This window comes from Vigna unguiculata, chromosome 3 (genome assembly GCF_037176805.1).
Source record: "Vigna unguiculata cultivar grain cowpea cultivar isolate G323 ecotype 2 chromosome 3, ASM3717680v1, whole genome shotgun sequence".
Lineage (NCBI taxonomy): Eukaryota > Viridiplantae > Streptophyta > Magnoliopsida > Fabales > Fabaceae > Vigna > Vigna unguiculata.
The window spans coordinates 63,628,859-63,638,892 of NC_140794.1; the positions used below are offsets into that span (position 1 = coordinate 63,628,859).

Sequence of the window (10,034 nt, forward strand, 5' to 3'; positions counted from 1 at the left end):
TGCAATCAATAATTATCATGCAATTAAGATCGAGAATAAAACACAAAAGAGAGTATGGAAAAGAAATATATTGAATAATAACATAAATCACAAAGAGTTAAAATACATTATGTCTAACTTCCGTGAAGACGAGAGTTAGTTACTACTATATTTCGAACCCTAGAAAAAAAATATATTAAATGCCTCCAACTAGCCTCTAGATCTTTTGTTACTTTGTAAGACTTTTTATTTATAGACTTTTCAGAACTAAACTGGGTCTTAAAAAAATTGTAATTGATGATCATTAATATGTTTTTTTTTTCATCTTATGAGATTCTTATATTTTTGATATATTCTTCAATCTTCTAGAATTTCCATATCTTTAATATAAGAGTCGTTCTTCTAGGATTTCCATATCTTTGATATATTAAAATCTTATGAGATTTTCACTTACTTAACTACAAAATATTTCAAAAATAAAATCTAAATACTTATCTATTCCAAAATTATCTAATTAAATCTTATTATATAATAAAATTTAAAATACTTATATTTTCTAATATTATCTAATAAAATCTTAATTATCTAATAAAAGATAAAATACTTATCTTTTCTTAAAATATTAAATGAATCCTTAATTATTTAAAAAAATAACAATAAAATATCAATAAAAAATATGATAATGTCAGTTATCAATTAGTCAAAATTTTATCAATTATTCAAAATTTTAACACAAAATTCTTTGACAACTTAGAATACATGTAAAAATATGATACAAGCTTCTATATTTCTCATCTAAATATAAAGGACACTTATTATATGTATAAACTTGTGAATTATGGGAATACAAATAGATGTAATAGATTATAGAATTTTATGCCATATTCATTAAATGTATTTTTTGTCAAATAGTAAGTTACTCATATATATATATATATATATATATATATATATATATATATATATATATATATTAAGTTTTATTTTAATTAAAATTTATTTAGTCAAGAAGAAGGGTGCAGTAAAAAATATAACTTTTATTTGAACTGAATTCATCCACTAAAATAAAATAGCAAGTGATGCAACGAACAATTTAAGAAAAAAATAGTGATTCATACAGGTTTATGATTTTGTTAACTATTTTATTGTGTATATAAAAAATATAAATCGAAAATATTATATTAAATTGTAAAATCTTATAATTCTTCAAATTAACTATAATTGCGATTAGTTTAGGTTTAGTCTTTTATATATATATATATATATATATATATATATATATATATAAAATTTTAATTGTATATATACGCGGATTATTGAATCCTAATGCAAAATAAAAATTTGTTTTTATCTTTAAATTCAAGTATAAAATTTTTGTTTTATTTTCATTTTTTGTCCAAAAAATTATATATTTATGACTAGACTTGTCTAGTTTTAGACATTAATCAAATGTTTTTTTTTTTCATAAAAAAGTTACTACAAAAAAATATTATATATTAAGTATTAAATATAAAATGATATACATTCTTTCTTGAAAGTAAGAAATTATAATTACATAAATATCAAATAGAAGTATAAAGTATTAATCGATCAAATAAATATAAAAGGGTAAAATTGATTAAAAGGTTTTTAAATAATTTAAAACTAAAACATTATAGGAATCATACCCATATTTAATCAATATTCAATGAATTTACTTAATATTTCATATGTAGAAGTAAACTTTTGTGAGAAAGAATTGCAACTGTAAATGTTGGTTAACAATGAGAAAAGTAAAAATCACATAACCACGATGCAGCTTCTACAAGAGAAAAAGGAGATTGGAGCAAAACTTAAAGGGATGAATAAGCCGAAAAGGAGAGTAAATTGGAGCCATATTTTTGTTGCAGAAAAGTTTCAAGGGTCACTGTGGTGCTTCCACGACCACTTCGACAAATTTTGGAAGTTTGTTTTATTTAATTTATTTGTATAACAATAATTTTCACGTTAGTTTTGTCGCTGGACTCTTCCCCATGACACGACGCAAGAAAAAAAAAACATTTGTAGTAGTTTATTTTTAAAAGGTAAATGGCGAAGATAACCAACCTAGTTATTGGTAGTTTTAAGCAGAGAAAACAAAACAGAGGAAGAGAAAGTAAAGAAAGAAAACTTTAAAAAATAAATAAAGGAAGAATATAATAAAATGGAAGTTGTTTGGTTGGGAAAAACTAAATTAAAAAATAATTTTAAATTTATTATTATTATTATTATTATTATATTGTTATTATTGTTGTTCCACATGCAGTGACATTATTTCAGCCATGCCAAGACATTGAAAATTTTAAAATGGTCCTCCATAATCAATGATGGAGTATGGTAATGGATTATCGGAGCGGAGCCAATAACGTAATAAATATGTTGATATTAGTGTTCTAATTTGCAAATTTTTTAAAGAAAAAACAACGCAAACTTAACTCAATTCATAAATTGATCCGCACATATATCGTTAAAATTGACCGAGTTTATATATAAATCATATTGAAATATGTATGCTAAATTTTTAGAAGGTTTAATTGGACCTATGAACTTTCTAATTTTTAATTAGGTCTTTAAAATTAAAATCATCTATTTCATAGTTGTATTTTTGAAGTTTGTACTAATAAACTCATGAAGATTGAATTAGAAGTTGTATGCTAAGCGTGTTTATTAATGAAGTTGTGTTTTTCTCATATTAGTATAATATTTATATTTGTATTTATTATATTTTTTCTTAATACGGCAGCTTTCACAAGAAATTATTCGATTTGAAAGTTTGTTTTTTAAGGGGTAAGAAACGGACCCTCGATGATGAATCTTCAATAAATGCAGTTCCTCTTCTTCCCCTCAAGGACGGACGCACGTTCTCGGAATGGGGTTGGCCCATGACCTTTTGTTTTCTTTAAAAAATTAAAAAACAACGTGCGCGAGTATATATATATATATATATATATATATATATATATATATATATATATATATATATATATATATATATATATATATATATATATATATATAATATTTTAATGAAATTATGCTATTAACATATATAAATGTCAATATTTATTAAAAATTAATGAAATTTTATTTATAAATTAAATTAAATTATAAGTCTTGTAAATTTTGATATTTTTAGGTTTAATTAGTCAGATAGTCTCATTTTAATAAAGTGTATCAATTTGGTTAACTTTTTAAAAAAATTCAATTGCGTAAAAATATTTCAATTATGTCTTTTTCAGAAACAAAATTAATAAGGATGATAACGACATCCACATGTCAATATGTGGTTTTTGAAAATTTTTAAATTTTATTATTTTTTAATTTTCAATTCTTTTTTGAAAAAAAATTATTGTCATGTATCAAGTTCATGGTCCTGACACGTGACAGGATAATGGCAAGTGTAAGTATCACTGTCAAATATCATTGTTTTGATTTCAATTTAGTTATTATATTTGTATATTTGATTCAATTTTGTTCCAAAATTTTTAATAATTAAAATATATTTTTTTAATCCATGTTTTTTTATAAAATGAAAATTAATTAAGTATATACTTTTAAAAAATTAAGTTATAATATTTATATTAAAATTTAGTGGTAAAAGATATGATTAATAATACACAAATAATGTAAAATGTTAAAAAGTCATTTTTAATAAAAAAATATAAATATAAAATTTATACAAATAATAAATTTGATTTCAAATTTGAGAAACATAATATTATTCCATTTAAAAAAAATAACAATACATAGATTAATAATATACAATAATGTAATATGTTAAACAATCATTTTTAATAAAAAAAAAATCAGTATGAGGTTTATATAAATAATAAACTTGGTTTCAAATTGGAGAGAAACAGGGTTGCTCTAGACAGTCATCGATAGCTCCGTCACAGTTTTGTCCTTAAAAGATACTTTGGAGGATGGAGAAAAAAAGAAGTATTTAAAGTGTACTTAACTTCGACTCTTTAACGATGTGAGACTTATTGAATATATAAAAAAATATATAAAAAAATAATAAATACATTATTTTATTATTATTTTAAAAGTAATATTTCAATTAAATATTAATACTTATTCATCTGTCAATCTTAAAAACACACATTACTTATTCACGATATTTGAAACAAGTATCTTCCATAAATTATTAAACTGACACAATTATTTACGTTTTGATCTGTAATACATCAAACAAATTCAAAGATTTGTCAAGATTTTTTATAAAATAATAAATTTTGTTTTCTTTGAATAGAGTATGAAACAAAGAAGTGTGATCCACCATTAATATTTATAAATACTAGCTCACTTTTCTATAATAATAAACATAATAAAATTATTATTAATAAAATTAAATATAAATCATTTATAAAATTTAATATATATATATATATATATATATAATAAAATATCATATCTTCATTTTATGTTAAAAAGATTATTAAATAAATATACAAAATTAAAATTAATTTAAATATTAATTTTTATCTTAGAAAATAATAATATAATAGAAACATATGACCCACACACTATTATGTCTGTTTTCGTGTGTGTATATATATATATATATATATATATATATATATATATATATATATATATATATATATATATATATATATATATATATATATATAATAAAGGGAGATTGGTGAAGTGAATCCACTAGGATCAGTTCTTGTGACGTCCCATTTTAATAGATTACTCTACCAAATAAAGCATCACAAAATTTTGATACCGAGAACCAATCAGATTAACATGAAACGTACGAAAAGTAACTATTACAGTCATCCATAGGAGTACTTAGAGGAAAACCTGGGCATACAACCATGCCACAAGAAAACACAATTCTAAAAGTTTAACAGTCTTGCAAAAGGGTTGCCCTCAAGGCAACTAATACAAAAAAGGCCTCATGGCCACGAACTACTCCTAAGACATCCAAGCAAGGAAATCTAGGCCGCACCGCTGCGTCTCCCAGATCCATCTCGAACCTCCCTCTCATCTGCTCCCACCAGAAGGTGATCATCGCAAAAGAGAAAACATAACAGAAACAACACAAAATGCAAGGGTAAGCTAGTGTAACTTAGAACCAACATAGTATAACAGGCAAGTATTTAAACAGTTCAAGCATGTAACACAGTGGGCACAGAAAATCATGTTATAGCAGCCAAGCAGGACACTATGACTCAATTATCCGGATAAATATATTAAGATCGGATTCACTGGACGCTTGCACTTGTGGTGGCCTCTACTGCTCTGCAGAGCCATTGCCAATGGGTTTCACCCTACCACACACAAGGTTAGCCTTTAAGCGTCTAAGGCCATTATCCTGCCAAAGACTAGGGCCTCCCGCTACTCTCACCACTTGGGTCAGTTTGCTCTACTTGAGACTCACTGACCCTTTAAAGTTTCGGGATGCGATCCTTACTTGAATCATTATCTTAATATATATACACTACACGCCACCATAAAGTCTCCCACGAGACTCATGAAATTACGCCTATCACACCAAATTCATGTTCCATACCATATCCACCACCTTTATCTCGAAACACCCAATTCTCATGCAAGTTCTCAACCAACCAACCAAATAAAATCCATGTGTTAATCATGCCAACATACCAACTTTTAGTTCATAAGATTCAAGCGACCATATATATATATATATATATATATATATATATATATATATATATATATATATATATATATATATATATATATATATATATATATATATATATATATATATATATATATATATTCACATGCTTTAGGTTTTGAAAGAAAAGGGGTAAATAAATAAATCACACAATTCACCCATCGAACAAAGGGAAAAACAGAATTGGAACCACCCGCTGTAGCAACCTCGCTCAAGCTAGGAGTCGTCGCCCAGGCGAGAGAAGTTGTCTCGCTCAGGCGACTGGCTCTCACTTAGGCGAGCCTACAACAGTGGGTCATTGGAAGATTCACGATCTCTTGCTCAGGCGACGCTGTCTCGCCTGAGCGAGCTGGCCTGTCGCTCAAAACGCAGCCCCTCGCCTGAGCGAGTGCTCGTGGCAGAACCAGGGTGAACATTCTGATACTCTCGCCTAGGCGAGACGAGCTCGCTTGGGCGAGAATAGCAGAGTTCACCACTGTTAACTCACATGCAGTGGCGGAAACAGCTCAGATCCACTCCCAAATACACATGCAACTCCATTTCATTCAACAAAAGCACACTATGCATGCATATAAGCATAAAAACGACCAAAAACAGCCAAGAATAGTTCAAGATCGATGAATCTAGCTTCCCTTACCTTGCTTAGATGATAACAAAACGACACTGACCCGCAACAGAAATACCACGGCTCCAAGGACTATATTAGAGAGCTGAAACAGAAAGATTCGTACAACACGAAGTTAAGAGACTTAGCCCTAACTTAACCAATGTGCTTAAACAGTGGAAGGAGGGGAAGAAAGTAGACCAAAGGCTCTAGAGTTCGACTTACCAGGGAGTACAGGGTCGATCTTTGCTACCTCAGGATGGAAGAAGACTGTGCCCTAGCAGAGCCTTGCTGAAGGATAGAGTGTTTGAGGAAGAGGGCAGCTCTGGAAAATAGAAGGGTGAAGAATGAGTGAGTTGGAAGGGTATAGGGGTCCTACAGAAGGGCTGGCCTTGGGCCTCCGAAAAGGCCAGGTCCAAACTCTATAGCACTGAAAAAAAAGGCTTACAGTTCTTAAATAAAAAAATTTCTAAATAAAAATAATCATTTTATCAATTTCAAGTTTCTTTAAGTTTTTTTTTTTAATTTGACATATTTTAAACTTAATAATTTTACAATTATAACTACTTACTATAAAATAAATAAATTTTTTTATAAAAATGTATTAAATTTATTTATATTTATATTTTAATTTTATATATTTACTTAATAATATTTTTAACATAAAATGAAGATATGATATTTTATTATATATATATATATATATATATATATATATATATATGTATAATTTGTTAATAGAAAATATTACAGATAGATTAGTCAAGATAATATAGTTTATGAAGAACGTGTTATATAAGAAACTGAAAAATAAAATATATGGTTTCTAGTACGTGATTGATCGGGAGAAAAAAGAAAGAAATTTTTGTAGATTGTTTAATGAGAAAGCGAAAATAATTAAAAAACACACACACTACTATTATATTTATGTTTTTCATATTTTAAAACGTTTTGGTAGGGGTGGCATACGGGCCAGCCCGGCCCGTTTTGGCCCGGCCCGTATGTGGCCCGTCAAAAAACGGGCCGGGACGGGCCAGTCCGTCAAATAGAAACGGGCCAATAATCACAACTCGTCCCGTATAGGACGGGCTAACGGGCCGGGCCGGGCTGGCCCGTCTAGTTTTTTTTTTAATTTTTTTATTTTTTTTAATTAGTTTTCAAATTTTTTAATTTGTTTTATTTTTTAAATTTGTTTATATATACATATAAATTATTATTAAAGTCATATTTAATCAAATAAAATATTATTTTAAATTTTAATTGATTAGTTAATGTTTTTAATTAGATAAGTTAAAATAATTATTAAATTTACATATTAAATTATTCAATTATAACTAATAATTCAAACTTAATTTGTAGGTGTTGATGATTTAAATTACAATACTATTATATATTTCTACATTTAAAATATATAATCTAAAAAGTTAATCTTTTTAATTATTTTTATTTTATTTTATTTTTTTAAAACGGGCCAACGGGTCAGGACGGGCCGGCCCGTACTTTGGCCCGTAAAATTGACGGGCTGGACGGGACGGGCCAGAACGGGCTGACGGGTTGAAATCTTCAACCCAGCCCGTTCCTTTTAGCACGGGCTGGCGGGCTGGCCCGTTGGGCCCAACCCGTTTTGCCACCCCTACGTTTTGGTATCCTCAACGGTATCTTTTTTGTTATGGAGGAAAACAATGCATCACATCCTCATACCATAATCAGTCAACAACAACAAATACTTCTTTATATAATTATAATATTATAAAAAATACTTTTTATAACTTTAATATATTTTAATAGTATTTTTGAATTATAGTTTAGTTTTTACTACCATTAAAAAAAACACATATTCGTAAGGGTCATAATTCATAACTAAAGTATAGTATGGTAATTTTTCTTCACTTATTGATAGAAAAAGCACTTTTCATGTCACAATCTCGGAAACAGTCTCTTTATTTTTTTAAGGTGTTGTGTAAAATTCTTTTTTCTATTTCTCTTCCTTTAGATAACTTTTCTCTTTTTTTTTTCTTTGATTTTATTCTTTCAAATATCATATTTTGCATAATCTGATCATATATCATAGTCAGGACAGCTAAAGGTCGAAGCAAGTAAAATATTTTTTTAGGTTTAAAGAAAAAACCTCAAAAATTTATTTTTTTACTACTAATATATTTTTATTAAATTAATTATAAAATTATGTTTAAGAAAAAATATCTAAATTTATTTTTGCACTAATGTATCTTTATTAAATTATGTTTAAAAAAAATCTCAATTTTTTATTATTAATATAATTTTATTAAATTAATTATAAGTTTATATTTGAAAATAAAATTTAATTAAATTATTATTAGTGTCTGCTAATTTTTATTAGTATTAAAAATAATAATTAATGAGTTAAAAATTTTATTTAGTAAATTATCATAATTTTGTTTACAAAAAAGTGAATGATTAGTTTCTATTTTCTTTTTTTATTTTTATCTTTCTTTGTCTTTTCTTATTTTTTTCTCTCCTAAGAGTTATTTTTTAAGGGTTTTAACAAATTACATTCTTTACATTTTATATTGTTAGTGTGTACCAATTTTTTCATTTTCATTTTTGGTTAGTATGTTTTTTTTTTCCTATTAGTGTTGTTGTTTTTATTTTGTTTTAGATTTGTGTTAGAATTAGAAATGTGTTTCTTTTGGTCAGTTTGGTTTCTCAATACTTTTTAATTTGAGTTTCGAGAGTTTTTCTGCATAAATCTTTATTTTTTACAAAACTATTAATTAGATTAGGGTTTAGTCTTTTGTTGGATAATAGATTAATTCGAACATAATTCAAAATTAATTTTTATGTATAAAGATTATTCAAGTTAGGAACAAAAGACTTACTATCGAGCTGAGAAGAAAAATAAATTTCTTTAATTATTTTTATTAATGATTAATCTTGGAATAAATTCTACATGTTTGTGAAAAATTTGAGAGTCCAAGGAGAAAAAGACTTGAGACTTTAAGACATTACAAATCTACTATCAAGTTTATTTTCTTGAAAACCAGAACCAAGTTTTATTGTTTTAACTCATTCATTTTATATACCTTTCTTTACTAGTGTTTTATATATTATATTTTTTATTGTGTAAAAATGTATAAAATATTTGAATCACTATTCAAAAATTCAAAAGAAAAGAAAATTTGAGGATTTAATTGCATCACGAAAACAAACTATAAATAAATTTATAAAAATAAATAAGAAAAATAAATTAGAAAATACAGGTGGGTCAATAATTTCTCAAGAAAGATTAAATGAATTAACCTTATTATTTATTAAAAAAGAAATGTTAAATGAAATTAATTATGACAATTGTGTAACAAAAAAAGTTCAAAAAATAGATTATAAATTAAAAGCTTCATTTTTTAAGTTTGCTTTAGACGTCCCAAACTCTTGAGCCGCCCAAGTAATCGAGGAGTTAAAAGTCATTTTCAACCGATTAAAGTTTTAAATATAGTAAATTTTGTATTATTCTAAACATTTTTTATTTCTTTTTTAATTTATCATAAATTTTGATTGAGTTAAATAAGAAAAAAATGATCTTCAAAATTAAGCATAGACTGAATTTATTATATTTAAATATTTTATTCTATATTTTTAGATTTTGAGTAATCTTTTTGTTTGAGCTCGAACTTTCTTTGGAGCAAAGAATTATAAGAAAACTATTTGTGTCTTTTTATAAAACCTTAACACAAATCATTTGTGTTTGTAGATAAATTGGTCACAATATCTTGATTTGTATGTAGGAATTATATTTTT

At 26.0% G+C, this 10,034-nt stretch overlaps 1 long non-coding RNA gene across 1 annotated transcript; it reads right to left on the reverse strand.

Annotated features, from left to right (window-relative positions):
* Positions 1 to 4,646: 4,646 nt before the first annotated feature.
* On the reverse strand, positions 4,647 to 6,671 carry LOC146888007 (uncharacterized). Its single transcript, XR_014993418.1, has 3 exons — positions 6,486 to 6,671; positions 6,294 to 6,366; positions 4,647 to 4,996 (listed from the first exon to the last, which is right to left on the reverse strand). It is a non-coding gene; the product is annotated as an uncharacterized LOC146888007 (long non-coding RNA).
* Between the last annotated feature and the right edge of the window lie 3,363 nt (positions 6,672 to 10,034).